Raw genomic sequence first — 14,565 nt, forward strand, 5'->3', positions numbered from 1 at the left:
TAGGGTCATTCAAATGAAAGTGGGTAAGCTCCATTTCCAACCAAGTATTCTCTCATGTCTGAAAGAAAAAGAAGTTAGCACTGGTGATAAATGCTTGATAAGGAGTAAGGAGGAAAAGGAGCACTGTGCTGTCTACACCATGTCTCTCTCCCTTTTTTTCACTTGCCTCTCTCTTTCCCCCTCCTCTGCTCTCATTTCTCGAGCAGCCCACCCTTGCACTGAGGCTTAATGGTACATGCCATTAGCGAGCCCATCTCTGTAAGGGGAGGGGTGGTCTCTGCCTGGTCTAAGAGGCTACTTCAGTCCCACATAAACACATTCACAGATGTCTCTCAACGAGTAGACTCATCTCTCCCGTTACGACGGCAGCACAGCACAGCCCTGCACAGCCTGCCTCTGTGAGAACCACCAAGTCGTGCTGAGAGAAAGAGAGAGAGAACGAAAGAGACAGAGAGAGGAGGGGGTTAGAGTAAGTGAGACAGAGAAAGAGAAAGAGACAGAGAGAAGAGTAGGACCACGGAGGGAGCAAAATACAGCCCTATTGCCGTCACTCTCTCTGACATCTCCTCTCGTGCTCGTGTGTTCCAGTGTGTGAACGCGTGGAGGAGAGAGGGGGAATAATAGAATTAAGCCTGGGTGATTCTTTCTTTCTTGCCTCCTCCCCCTCCTTCCTTATTTTCCTTCTTTTTTTCTCCTCATCATCCAAGTCTTGAATACGGGTGTCAGCTGCCACAGCGGGATAAAATAAAGGGATGCTTTGAATGCTGCCTCTGTTTGCAAAAGGGACGAGGAGGACGAGAGAAGCACAACAAGCAAGGGACAAAAACCGGATTTCTCGAATGAATGGGAGTCCCCCGCAGCATGTGCTGGGAATAGCAGTCGGATACTGAAGTCTCTGATTCAGGTAAAAAAGAAAACACACAAAAAACAACCATACAATCATCCTTTTTTTTGTCCATGCTTGGTTACATCTCTGTCAATAGAGGATCGAGGTAACACTATAACCTTAGCACAGAGGAACCTTTCAACAATAATCAAGATTTCTCAACGGCAAGGGAGATATTGCTGTCTGTGTCCAGGGTCTCAGTGCGTAGCAGCATTGTGAAAGTCCAGGTTAGGCTTTGAGCCATGCTGTATGTGGTGAACAGGCGGCGTGAAGGGTTAAAAGGACCTGATGGTGGCCTGACAGGGTGAATAATAGACAATCCTCACCGTGTTGGTTTTTGTTGCTTGCTGACATACTAGGCACATGGCAAGAACGGATTGACTGGAGTCTCCTAACTAACTATTCAAATGAGCATGGTTCTAATTGAACATGACGCGAGATCAAACATGGTCATGTTTAGCTGGGTTATTACTCAGTGTCTGACTCTGACAAGCAAGACCCGACTTCTTGTTTGTAGAGAGCTGAGCTGGCAGAATCACACTTTTTACAGGTGGCTCTGGGGAATCGTTCAGTACCTCTGAAAAAACGAAATAACGGGTTGTCCGATGCAACGAAAAGGGCATCGCCTTTGGAAAAGACAGACCCAGCCAAGCTCGCAGGTTTTCTCCTGCGGAGCAAGCTGTATGTCCTCATTTCCTGACAGGTAGCCTTCAGCACCTTCCCACTTCAGTGGGAAAAAGATGCAGCTCTCATGTTGGCTACCTTGAAAAACCCTTGAGTATACACACTAAATCAACTTGATCAGCACCTCTCCTGCTCCCAGTACAAAACTATTGTGCATTGTTTTGTCTGACAATCCAGACACAATGCTTCAAAGGCAGTATGCTTTGGGGGTGATGCTAATTAGGATGCAGCCTGGGCAGAGTTGATTGGATGAACATCACATCAAACACAAGAACCTCCCTCCCCATCATGTTTCATATTATGCCTTCTCTGCAGAAGGGAGCATTAAATGAGCAAGCTAGCAATAGTAAAAATTGCTGGGCGCAATAGCTAAAAGTATAAATCAATGAATTAGTGGTGGGATTGTGCTGTAGGGTCCAGTTATTAACAGAGGCTCACTGTGCTGTTACTGGAAAAAAAATAGCTTGATGTGGCAGCAATTACCGAAGTCTGGGACACGGCCCCAAGTTCTCATGCATGTGTCAAGACGGAGAGAGAAACTTTGGAAGTTCTGACTCGTCTTGCACTGACACCCACCATGACATCAGAGACTCTGGACACATATATTGCTTCAAAAACAAACAACTGACTAAGTAAGGAGAACTAGAAGGGTGTGAAATGTTGCGAAGGAAGAGACATTGCTTCATGAATATGTTTTCAACGGCAGATGCAAAAGCATACGCTTGTCTGACAGGCTTCTCTCTTCATCACTGTACCAAGGGTTCACTCCTCACCACACTGAATCCATCGTCTTGTAGCGTTAGGATACATGTGGTACATCATTTCAAACCCGGTCTCTGCTTTCCCAGCATGCCTGCTTGCATACCATGAAGGCCAACACCCAGCTGTTTCTCACATGGGTGGCAGCTCCTGCTCCTGTCAATGCTCCGTGAGCCTGGACGTATTTAGCCTCTGCACCGTCAAACTTTGCCAGCAGAGCCCTTATGATTCTGCATGCTTTACAGTTGACTGAGGGACAAACTGTACAGTGCTGTACATGCTGATGGGACAAAATGTTGCACATGTGATCATGTCTTGGCAGAGGGGCAACCCATAACTGAGAGATTAATATTGACAACACAGCCGGTTGTACTTGGGCAGAGTTAAAACTGCTGTACCTATAATATAATATGTATGACTAAATGACTAAAATTTAATTGTTAATATAATAATTGGTTTATTTCAGACAAACAACTTAGTTTCATACAGTTGAGCTAACAAACAAAATCATATTTACATCAGTCTAAAACAGGTGTAGGCTGAAGCTCATGCTTATATATGCCTCACCAACAGTGTGCAAGGGAAGTGGGTTTTGGTGCAATGCAAGTAAAAAAAAACAAGACCACTGTGCTTTTCAAAAGTGTCCACTTTTATTTGGTTTGCAGTGAACCCCGGGTCCACTGGGTAAGGTTAAAAAGCTTTTGATGTCAGTTCAAAATATGTTGCTCTCGTGTTGCTGTTTGAAGGTATTTGGAAGATGTTAGTTTTTTTGCTAGACCATCTGAGAATTCACTGGCTTCACTGACCCAGCTCAGGGTAAACTGGGGAAACCATGTAACTGTAGCAGAAACATCATACCACACACTGAACACCCACCCCCACACACCTGTTACATCACACGAGCCAAGAAAGGAGGTACAACTACCCTTTAAAACGAGATCTTCTCCGTAAATTGACTATAAGTGAATGGGTCCCACCTACAGAGAGTCTGTCAACTGGCTTTTTCCCCCACATTCCAGAACCAGAGAAACGTGTGTGCAGAAACTAAGTTGATGGAGATTCATGAGGGCTCTCTTTGCCTGCCACATTTCCATACAATGAATATTAACCACCCCGATTGTTTCCGGAGTGTCCCCACAGTAGCCAGATCCCTTTTGTTGTTATATTATTCATTCACTCCGAGCTGCCTGCCACCGACACTTACACACTGACATCCAAAAGGGCAGGGAGAAAAAAAGAGAGAAAGGTCCCTCTGGACACTAGCAGTCTTTTCTAAATACTATCTATAAAAATAAATAAAAAACAGCTGAAGAGCAATGACATGGTGCTTTGAATGCAAGATACATGCTGTTTGGCCCTGGAATGTGGCCTAGCTCCATGGCTAACACAGCCCACTGGGTGCTCGCTTGTGCTTGGCTGCCTAAATAGACAACCACCATGAACTTCTGCTAGTAGTGTCCTACAGACTGCAGACATAATAGCCCCCACCCTTCACTTTCTACTCCCTGACAAGGACAGACTATCTCCTCTAACCCCTTTCTCCAGAACACTTTCACCTGTGATAGCAGCTATGGTGTTCCACTGAGAGGGTTTTAAGCTAGGGTGCCAAAAATGGAGTGTAGGGAACTCCCATCAATCGCAATGCTGTTTCAGCAGTGATTGGTCACTCCTGCTGGCATCTTGTTTACCACATGACTACTCCGTTCATACCTGGCTCAAATTCTCCTTAACGGCTTTTGGCAGCCATGTTATTTTTCTTTGCATAATCTCATTATGATGATTTTGAGTTTGTACGTACGATGTTCCCTCAGGGTTGTGGGGTTGTGTTAGGAGGCAAAGGGGGGGGGGGGGGCTGTATTAAAGACAGCTGGCAGTGTAGCACCCTCATGTTCACATCTATCACGTCTGTAGGCCTGTCTGTCGCAGATTAGAGCAGCGACGCTCCCTTGGTGGAGGCACACACACGAGTGAACACACACACACACAAGCACTTGCACACACACATGTCGCTGCAATGGCACTAACGCTGAGAGGAGATGCTTAATATTGGAGCTCAGTACCTATGGGGGAAACAAAAAGGGTTGAACCTGACCCGCCCCCCCCCCCCCCCCCCCCCCCCCCATCCCACACTGCACCAATGTCAAGTTACATTCTGCTTCACACAGCAAAGAATCAAGATGACACTGGAAGAAACTGTGTTTTGGCATCAGCTATCTTTTTCTTTTTTTGTACCCGTGTGCCTCTTCAGTTAAACACAATGAACCCTTTCGTGGCTCAGTGGAACTGTTGTACAAGGGTACCACAGTTTTTTTTCCTGCGGAAACATATCGTACAATCGAGGTGGTGAAGGTGCACAGCTTGTGTCTCCTGTGAAGTAATGCTCACCATGGGGGACAGAGTTGAATGAAGGCTTTGACAGAGCTGGACCAGACTCCACTGGCTAACAGCAGGCGCATGGGAAAGCTAGTCGACTGCAGTCAACGTCCATGGCTTTGACAAGGTCAGTCTGATCCCAGTAGCCTGCCATGCCTCCTCTGTCCCCTGCTGTGCACTCTTCCTTATCACACCCTCTCGCTGATCACAGATCCAGTTCAAAGTCCTTTTTCAAAGAATCTTTGCTCCAATTACTCACAGCTTAAGAATTAGCACTGGCAAATGCAGCAGACAAGACTTGGTGGTATAGCACTGCCGTTACTCAAGTAATCAAAAAGCACAGAGTCTTGCTACAAATCCCCAGGCTTACCGAAACAGAAGACTGCATCCCCAACAGAGTAGGAAAAGATCAGTGACTGTAATGAATGGTATAAGACCACCAGCCGTTTGACCTTTCAAAGACAATACCAATTTCCAGCATAGGAGGCATTAGGCTTGTACTTAGTGGTGCTCCAGTGCTCGTCACAGCCTGCTGTACACACTCCAGTCTGCTCCTGGTGAAGAAAAGCCCCTCATACTGTAAGAAATACAGATACGCTTTAGTGACATTCAAGTGCCACCTGGGGTCTCACTTCAACCTGGCTGATGTATCTGCTGTCATGTGACGAGTCAAGAAGGTGACAACCACGAGGCGAGGGTTAGGTCGATAAACCCGGACGAGTGAGCGTCTTTAGATCCGAGACCAATCAGATTTACTAATCCCTCCACAAACATATTATTAAGACCATGACCGTTTTATCCGGCGGCACTGAATACAAACTCATTTTCCACCGCAACGCAATCATCCTCGTTACACAGAATGAAATGAGATTGGCACAGAGGGTCGTTTGACTTTGGAATTTGCAGGAGTTACTTGGGGTTAATGTAGACAGCGTATTTTGCTGCGCTGACTGGCACCGATAAATACAAATTACTGCAGGGAATTGCTGTATACTTGTATATTAATTATTGATAAATTAGTCTGGTCTTTTACATCTAGGAAGAGAGCTACATTACAAGGCAAAACGAGTCATCAGCATAGCAGAGAACAAAGTTCCTGTAACAAGAGAATATGATAATTTATATGACCTTGTCCCACAAGAAGAAGAAACTTGAAGCAAGCAATGGATGATTTAGGAATGCACCAATTAAAGCCAAAAATGTTTCTCAGGAAGATAGTCTTCAGCGTGACTGCAGTTCAGCCCTGTCAAACAGTGACATACGCGTGGGTGAGGAGTGGGGCATGACAGGATAGATAGATGGAAGGGAGCAATATTTGTTGTTGTTGTAATGCACTCACAGCCTTTCAAGCGAGCCCCAATTACTTTCAACGCTGTGTGTTGTGTCTTCGACACTGGCTGGCACGCACCAATGTTGGCTAAGAGCTTGGGCCCTCTTTATTTTTATATATATATTTTTATAAAGGCAATCGAACTAATGCCACGCTCATCACAAACCAGACTGGCTCTGTCTCTCAAACTTTGCTAAGCCCAGTCTTCAGCAGACATGCTAACACTGTAACACACATGACCTCTCTCCATCCAAAGGCATCACCGTATCACCAACACTTTCTGATCTGTGAGAAATCGAACACATTTTCATTGATTTAATGTCAAAAGTCATAAAGAATGGTGTGACCTGATGGTGTCTGTTGTGCGTTCAATGCCTCATGCCTCAGTAACAGTAATCTACATTTTAAAAAGTGAAGCGAACCTGAACCGCATGGCCCTCGAATTAAATGAGTAAGCTCCTCCATTTAAAAGATGTGAGAGAATTACTACGAGCAAAAGCTAAATGTAGATACAGTTATGCAAGGGGGAAAGCTGCTCAGTTCATACCATTCAAATGAATCATTCGCTTTGCTAATAACCCTTCATGTGCAATTGTACTTTCGAACAATGGCTTGCCTAAAAAACGCTAATGGGCTCCAACAAGGTATAGTGTAATGTGCATGCAGCCTATACAAAAGACACTTCAATGTAACATACTGTGGTGTAAGCTTGGCCAAGCAAATGTAAATGTTACACTACCCTTGATAAGCTTTCTTAGTAGACTTACTTGTACTGTCTCTCGCAAACACAACTTTAACTTTGCCAGTTCACATGATAGCTGATGATACATTATTTATTATGTTCTTTATTACATTATTATGTTCTTTCATGTCCAAGACAAAATCAATACATAACTTAATGTAATGTGTACAGTGCCTCTCCTAAACGTAAAATCATGTCCAAAAACAGGGTAGAGATTCAAAGTGAATGTACCTTACTTACTCTACCATCTTAATTCTAATCCCAGATTTATCTAGCACGTCTTCATAGGCTTGATAGATACACTCTCATGTCCCCAAGCTCTGTACAGTCTCTGTGACTGCAGACGTGATAGCACGCCTCATTATAAGTGTCACATGAATATCTTGGAATAATTGGGCCAGAAGGTTGGCGAAGACTTGTGCATTCATTAAAAGGGGCTCGTGCCATGTTTTCATCCCATCCCATCAATTGGGGACCAGTGAGTTTTTTCACTACACCCATTAGGCCTGATTGGAAGAACAGGCTTATACAGTGGGACTTTCACCCTACTGGGTGTTAGCATTATGCAATGTCTGGTGTCAGTCTGGCACACAGATCCCTTTTATATACAGTATTGTAATTCACTGACAACAGAAAATGTAAAAGGGAAATTAATTAACTGCTACTGGGTGTTAGCATGATGCTAATTCTGGTGTCACTTTGGCAAGCAGATACCTGTTACAAACAATATTGTATTCACTGACAACAGAGAATGTAACATGGACGTGGTTAACTGTGTGATTCAGCTTGGTTGCTCAAAGTGAAGGATAGGGGGAGTAACGGAAAGTGTGATTGCTCTAGCATCATTGATAATTAAAGTAACATCTGTTTCTGTTGCGGTTTAGTGGGTGTTACTTTTCTCAATCACTTTAAATGGCAAACGACAACCCAAAAAACATTTATTGCTCCTGCATATGAACACCAGTGTGATAATGGTATAACTATCTAACTATTCTATGGGCATGAATCTCTCCAATCTGTCTGCCTGTCTGTGTCTTGAATATCCCAAGAAACGGGCATTTAATGAAGTTGAAATGTGCCAGCTATATAGCTCAGGACCCAATAATGTGCAGTGTCACATATGAAGGTATTTAAATAGGCGCTTCTCGAATAGAATATAAATGCAGGAATATGAACAGATTTGCTGCTATGTTGAGTTGCACAATGCGATGGAGCCATAGATCTCTGAACTGGCACTGAATTAGCATTTGCTGCAAACAGGTGCTGCCATTGGGCATTTCACTAGTCAATCTCATTTAAAATGTAATAAACTTTACAAGACTTAGATGCAGACATTTCTATAACGTAGTGTGTCTACTCAACAAACACTTGCCCGTCAACACACATCCATCCACATTTATCTGAGAAACAATGACCGTATCTGATGCTCTAATGTATAAATAGACACGACCACTCACCCATCCCCAAGGCCCTGCAACAGTTAAATCTGCAAGAGGTAACATACAACATATTCAAATGTAAATGTAAAAAGCTCTCTTGTCTGAATACCTGAGCTTTCCTCCAGCTTTAGTTTGATTGGCAGAGGGTTCACAAAATAAGCAAAGAAAAAAGGCATGCCTCACCAAAGGTGATTAGCTGGAACAGGATTCTTGCAACAGGACTGGCTGGAAAGTAACGGCATGCTCCAAAAATTGTAAATTTACATTCCACTGGCACTGAACTGTCTGTGTTGCTAAACAACTCTCAAAGAGCTGTCTTAGAACACACAACTTGTTTATAGGGGACATGGTTCTGTTTTTTTCAGAAAAAATCTTGCCTATTGTACCTTTAACCTTCCCGTACCCTCAGCAAACATGGGAAACATACGCAATTTACACCAAGAACAAGTCTCGGCACTGCATTGATTTCTCACTAGTGGTGTGACAATATATCCCTACCTCGAATAATGCCACTTTTCTCTTTTGATTTGTCCACCTTTCATGCAGTAGCCTATGACTTTGCCACACAATCTGACTGCAGATTTCCAGAATAGGGGATGGGCAGCTCCTGTATATTCCAGATTTAATGAATAAGGGGAGCGAACACATTAGGCTCATCAGTAGTGCAAATGATGTTTACACAAGAGCATGGAACAGCTGCTTATGTTCTCTCCTGAGAGGTGAAGTGAGGTGATTTCTTGACCCTTCGTTATGAAGTGGGGGTTATTAGACAGACATGACTGGATGTGTGCTCCCTGCCAGAGTAAACACTGCATCATTTACTATTATCCGAGCCGGGTCACTTGAACGCTTGCCAGGGTGGGTGGCTAGCATTAGAATGCAGCTCAATGTGACTGCCACTGCAGATGCTAACCGGAGGCTAACACTGTCAGAAACGAGAATGGTGTTGAGCTTTGTACATTGGTTAGGGGAGCGCATCGAATGCCCTTGTGTGATTCATTCCCACACTACAAACTAATGAGATAAACAGAGCCCCAATCGATTCAGTTGGAGAAAAAGCATGCTATAGGGGCATATGCAGTGGTGTGTGCTAGATCTATTGACACGCTCATATTCAAAACCCCTATCATAATTTACATTCTGCAGCACCTGCTACTGTGGCCAGCATCAAAGTTTGTTTGAATAACATGTTATGAGAACTGACATGGTAAAAGCACTTACTGTTTCGAAAACGGCAGCACAGCTATAAAAGCATTACTGATTTGTCAGCACAGTGGATTGCTGCTTTGGACTCTCTGGGTGGGGGCCAGAGTTGAATGCTCACATCAGCTGGGGGGTGAAGAAAACTGGGGGACTTTCTACGCGTCATCTACGGTGGTGACTGAGAAACTGAATTAGGGCCTCAATGGTTGTCCACCGGGCCAATTTAGGAGCAGCTTTCCTGTGGTTCACACATGTTTATGAGAGTCAGCCTGATGAGCCAGTGCTGTACTTAACCAATTAAAGCCCTCATGCTTTGCATTATAATTTCAAGAGGGGAATGGTCAGAGGCCTTGTATGATGCCAAGCCTGCCCAAGCTGCAATAACTCCCAAATATAGGCAAGAGAGGACAGTGACCAAACTTATAAATCAGAAAATTTTTATGAACTCAGAAATAAGTGTGTAGCTTATTAATTTAGTTTTTTGCTATTTGCTGACATGTCAACAAATTAAATAGTGGCTTTTCCAATAGACTTTGGGTGTGACATTTGTGACTATGAGCAATCAAGCACTTTGAACTTTTCTGGTAACTAAGCCAGACAGTAGCAAATAACTTAAGGGCATGGTATAAGATTGTGTTTAATTGATTGCCCTACGATGGTGTCACTCAGGCCTTTTCTTTTTCACAGACAGACACAGAAGGTGAGTCATCCGTCATGAAGTACTGATGGGAAAGGGGGAGGGAGAGAGAGAGAGCGAGGGAGAGCAGGGCAGAGGACAGTGCCTGGCTGCAGAGGACAAGCGTTGATAGCTCACAAGCAGAACGGAACATCAGAATAGATGTGCCGAATGTTCGTTCGCAGATCCAAAGGCCGAATGCCATTTCATCTTCCTTTCAATTGCTTAAAAGTTCAATTTATTGCCAGCATCTTAGGCTTATAGGTAAAAAGGGAATGGGGAAGGGCATGACATAATATATATGTGTACATGAATTTTACACTTGAAGGTTTCACAGGGAGATAAATGTTCCTTTTTGAAGCTCCCTTCCTGCATCATCATGATGACGTGTTGCAGTGGCTGTTTAAGAATGTGTTATGTCTTTGTCATCTTACTTCCTGAGTCAAGAAGGCTCTCCCACTCATTTAAGCTACCAAGTAGAAACCCAGAGAGAAGAAACCACCCTCACCAGAGAGGCGTTTGTCACAACAATTGGCAATTAAAGTATTTTTGTGTCACCTCACAACCAGGAGGCAATCAGCTGTGGAGCGGTTTCTGCAAGGCATGAATATGAAATTTTTTCAAAGCACCAGCAAAGTCCAGCAAGATTATACTGGGAGAAATAACTATATTTCAGGAGACTGAACTCAATGTAGTACAATTGGTATTTCAGTTGTTTTAATAACCCAATGTAATGTTTACAACTGCACCTGACAGTGTTATGGCCGTGCATTTAATTTCACATTTTCAAATCACTAATTCAACCGACCTTCAAAGAAACATGTTTGAGTTGGGTTTATGCACTGTGGCTTTATTGCTTCTCAGTATCCTGATGATACTATTTCTGATTGGTACAGGTCAAATCAGTAAGAGTACAGAATTAACTGAATAAAGTAGCATACAGATCCCCCTCTACAGGTGTCACCTCTTTACATGTTCAAGAACACAACATTAACCAGCTAATATAGTTTACGTGACCCAATACAACGCCCTTGTTGATGAAACTGCTTCCAAAGATTGTAGAATATGGTTATATCACTAATCCAATTTACCATTCAGTAGCATACGAAGGGCAATTTAAACCAATGTACTGAATAGAAAAAAAGTGGTAGCCAATGACATGGCTAGTTGGCCATAGACCAACCACAGTGTTTACAGACTTGGTGCAATGATTCATGTTAAATGCTATGGCTACTTATGTAGGATCCCAGGATTCATCACATGGAACAAATGCTACAAGCTAACATGCGGAATACAGATGTGAAGAAAAACAAGCTTTAACTCCACAGAGAGTAACGGAACAAGGGTCGGAAATCAATAAAGTTCCAGCCAGCCAACCTGAGCAAATGAAAAGCATGCATGCTACGATAATGGGTATGGATTTCTGAAAGTACGCCTCATGTTTTATTCCCGAACTTTGGAAATATTGGAAATATCGCACAGGAGGTGATTGATGACAGGTCATGCCAATGAGTGCATTTTCTGCACACTATGATGGCTGTGCCTGGACATTTATTCAACACAGATGGAGTAAGATAAAACTTCCTCTCATTTGGTTTCCATGTGGTTATGATGTAGTACCATCCCTGTCTTTGCTTACATTGACATAAGACATGTGGTTTTCATTGAAATCACGTCTTTGGAGTTGAAAATACTTGCATCCACACACTGTGAGTATAGAGCAAGTTTTGTCAGTGCTGAACACTTTTGTATTATTTTGCTCGGAGGCGGTCAGGCAGTGTGTTTTGTTTTGTCAGTATGTTGTCAGAGTGAACCTCTAAACATGTTTTGGTCAGTCATAATGTAAATACTGCTGAAAGTAGAAGTATACGCCTTCACGTATTATTCTTTTTTTCTGTCTATACTGTCTATATTATGAACTGTATAATAATTGTAGGCTATTCATGCATGCTCAGAGATATTGTACATCAGGTCAGAGGGCCTGGCCATTGCTACTGTGTGACTATGAGCCAACTGGGGCCTACCTTGGGAAAGAAAGAGAATAATGTGAGAAGAGGTTGGTTGCTGTTTAAGCTTTAAAACTCAGTTTGAATGGCAAACTACAATATTAGCATCACTGAGAGACAGGCTTTTTTGTCCGTCAAAACAAGGACATTTCACAACAGAGGCACCTTGTCTGCAGTGTATGTGAGATTGTATGTGGGTATGCATTTGTGTGTGCATGTGGCTGGTTGAGTGTATGTGTGTGTGTGTGTGTGTGTGTGTAGTGTGTGCATAAGGGATGCTACTGCTCATGGGAATTAGAGTCAAAGTGCATGACCTGTGAGTGCAGACAGGAGACCAACCATGACTTGGCTCAGGCTGGAGGCAGAGGGAGGGAGAGAGTGAGAGAGAGAAGCTGAATTAGAGAAATCTTGGCTTCTGAATTGCGGTCTGACTTGAGATCTCTTCATCCCGTTACCAGGGTGACAGTCCCAGGGTTGTTATGGTGAGTGGCACATGAATATAGGGTTGAGAAACAACATGAGGCTGTGTTTGTGGCTGTCATGACTTGAGTTTGCCACATCCATCGTATTCAGTGTGCTTCTCACAGGGTTGCATGAATGGGCAAAATATGAAAGATGTAGCTCTCCTTCAAATCCAGCATCGTTTAGACCAGATGGGTCAATTTTATTCACCACGTAACTTTAATCCTTTAAAATCCCAGAGATGATATAGTTTTGGTTATGTACAGTTGAACTAGCAAACGTTTAAAAAGCAAGTATTACTTGATGTGCCACAATCAAGTAATACATGAAAAGTATACATTAATAGCCTGCCTTTTCTCCTCTTTTTTTGGGTGACATAATTAAACCTGGTTACCCTCAGTGACCATGTCAGGTTTATCAATCTGCTCTCCTCAAGATCAGACAGCGCTTGATAAAATGCGATCCGTCTCCTGAATTGGGAGTCAAATCTCAATATCTATTTTTTTGCTGCACTGACTGAAACCTAAAGCAATATTACCAAAGAAGAAAGGATCGTTTTTTTCTTTTCTCTAAAACATTCACATTTCACGCACTTCCAAAAAATGCATAACCTACCAAAATGGTTTCACTTTCAGAGGTACATCTGAGTACTCTAAATGTATTTCCATATTTGTATTCCTAGCTGTACTCACCAACCAATTGCATCCATGCACATTCCATGAAACTTTCACTTGACACACTCTCCTCCAATTGGGACTGGTGATTTGGGAATGTGCAGTCCTCCAGTTGATCAGTTTAAATCGAGATAATAACTAACAGATGTGTGGTAGTCAAAGGGGACAACAAAGGTCACCTTCTCTATCACAAAAAAAAGTTTTGTCTTTTCCCTCTCTTCTCTGCCATTTATAAAACATGCAGTTTGTTCCAGAGCGTGGGACTGAGCTTGCCTAAGCCTAATGTCCTAAAACTCTTTCCACCCCTCTGACTGTCACCTCTCTTATGTTGTGGCAAACATCATCTGCACTTATAGGGTAAGCAGATTGGAGTCCTGTAAAGGGACAGACTGCTGTGTGTTCTTCCTATTTTTATCCACCAAGCAATTTAGCGTGGCTGCACAACATTTTTGCATTTGTTTGGGTGCCCGATATTAGAGTAATGAGAAAGGTTAGGGATGCTGAGCTATGAGAAAGCAGACATATATGCTTGTGGCTAAATCTAAGTAGGTTAAAGCCATTTAAATAAAGAGGAAATAGTACCTCTAAAGGGGGTTTTCGTTAAGCTTCACACAAATCTGATAAGTGCTCTGCGCTCAAATAGTTTTTATACAGTTCAAGAATTTATTCATGGGGGGTTTAAGTAATGATCATGTGATTAGTATGATTCTTCTCTTATCTCTTGCAAGCATGCATGCGTGCAAACAACATGAATACGACATGTATTCACATTAAGCATATCTAAAAGACGAACAAGATGGATGTTACAGACAGTATAATTTATGAAAGAGATCGGTAGTGAAAATGCCCCATGAAGTGCAATGCGATGTCTGTCTGTATGCCAAACTGAGGTTAGAGCGTGTTTAATCGCATCATTGATCAGTTGAGAGAGGTTTTGTTTTTCTTCCAGGACTAATTGGCTCTTAATTCTGAATAAAGGCACATAAGGTTTAGCCTTTACAAAGCTTGTCAGCCTTACTCATTCATCAAACGTGGCTTCAAGGGACACAGAGCCATGCTGATGTCACCGATGACTCATTGCTTTAATTTGGCCGGATTCAAGTTGATCACTCTTTCCCCCCTAACAGCGGTCTTGTTTAGTCAAATCTGTGTACCTTCTTAACTTGTACGGTATGTGTGTCACTTTCCCCCACCATAATGTGGTCAATTAGTTGTTGATTACTCAACCAGAAACACATGATACATGGCCACTCTCGACAATGAGAACATAAACTACAGTACTAAATAATCAAGACTGTAATTTATCCTGCCAAGAGAAGTGGAATCCAGAT

The 14,565-nt window shown here is 42.8% G+C and overlaps 1 protein-coding gene across 1 annotated transcript in view; it reads left to right on the top strand.

Annotated features, from left to right (window-relative positions):
* The first annotated feature begins 346 nt into the window (after positions 1–346).
* Positions 347–14,565, top strand: part of b3gat1a (beta-1,3-glucuronyltransferase 1 (glucuronosyltransferase P) a) — a 49,960-nt gene continuing 35,741 nt past the window's right edge. Inside the window, exon 1 of the mRNA XM_047035900.1 lies at positions 347–904. The gene's annotated coding sequence lies outside the window, so the exon portion shown is untranslated. The remainder of the gene's footprint in view (positions 905–14,565) is intronic.

Source organism: Hypomesus transpacificus, chromosome 15, assembly GCF_021917145.1.
Source record: "Hypomesus transpacificus isolate Combined female chromosome 15, fHypTra1, whole genome shotgun sequence".
Lineage (NCBI taxonomy): Eukaryota > Metazoa > Chordata > Actinopteri > Osmeriformes > Osmeridae > Hypomesus > Hypomesus transpacificus.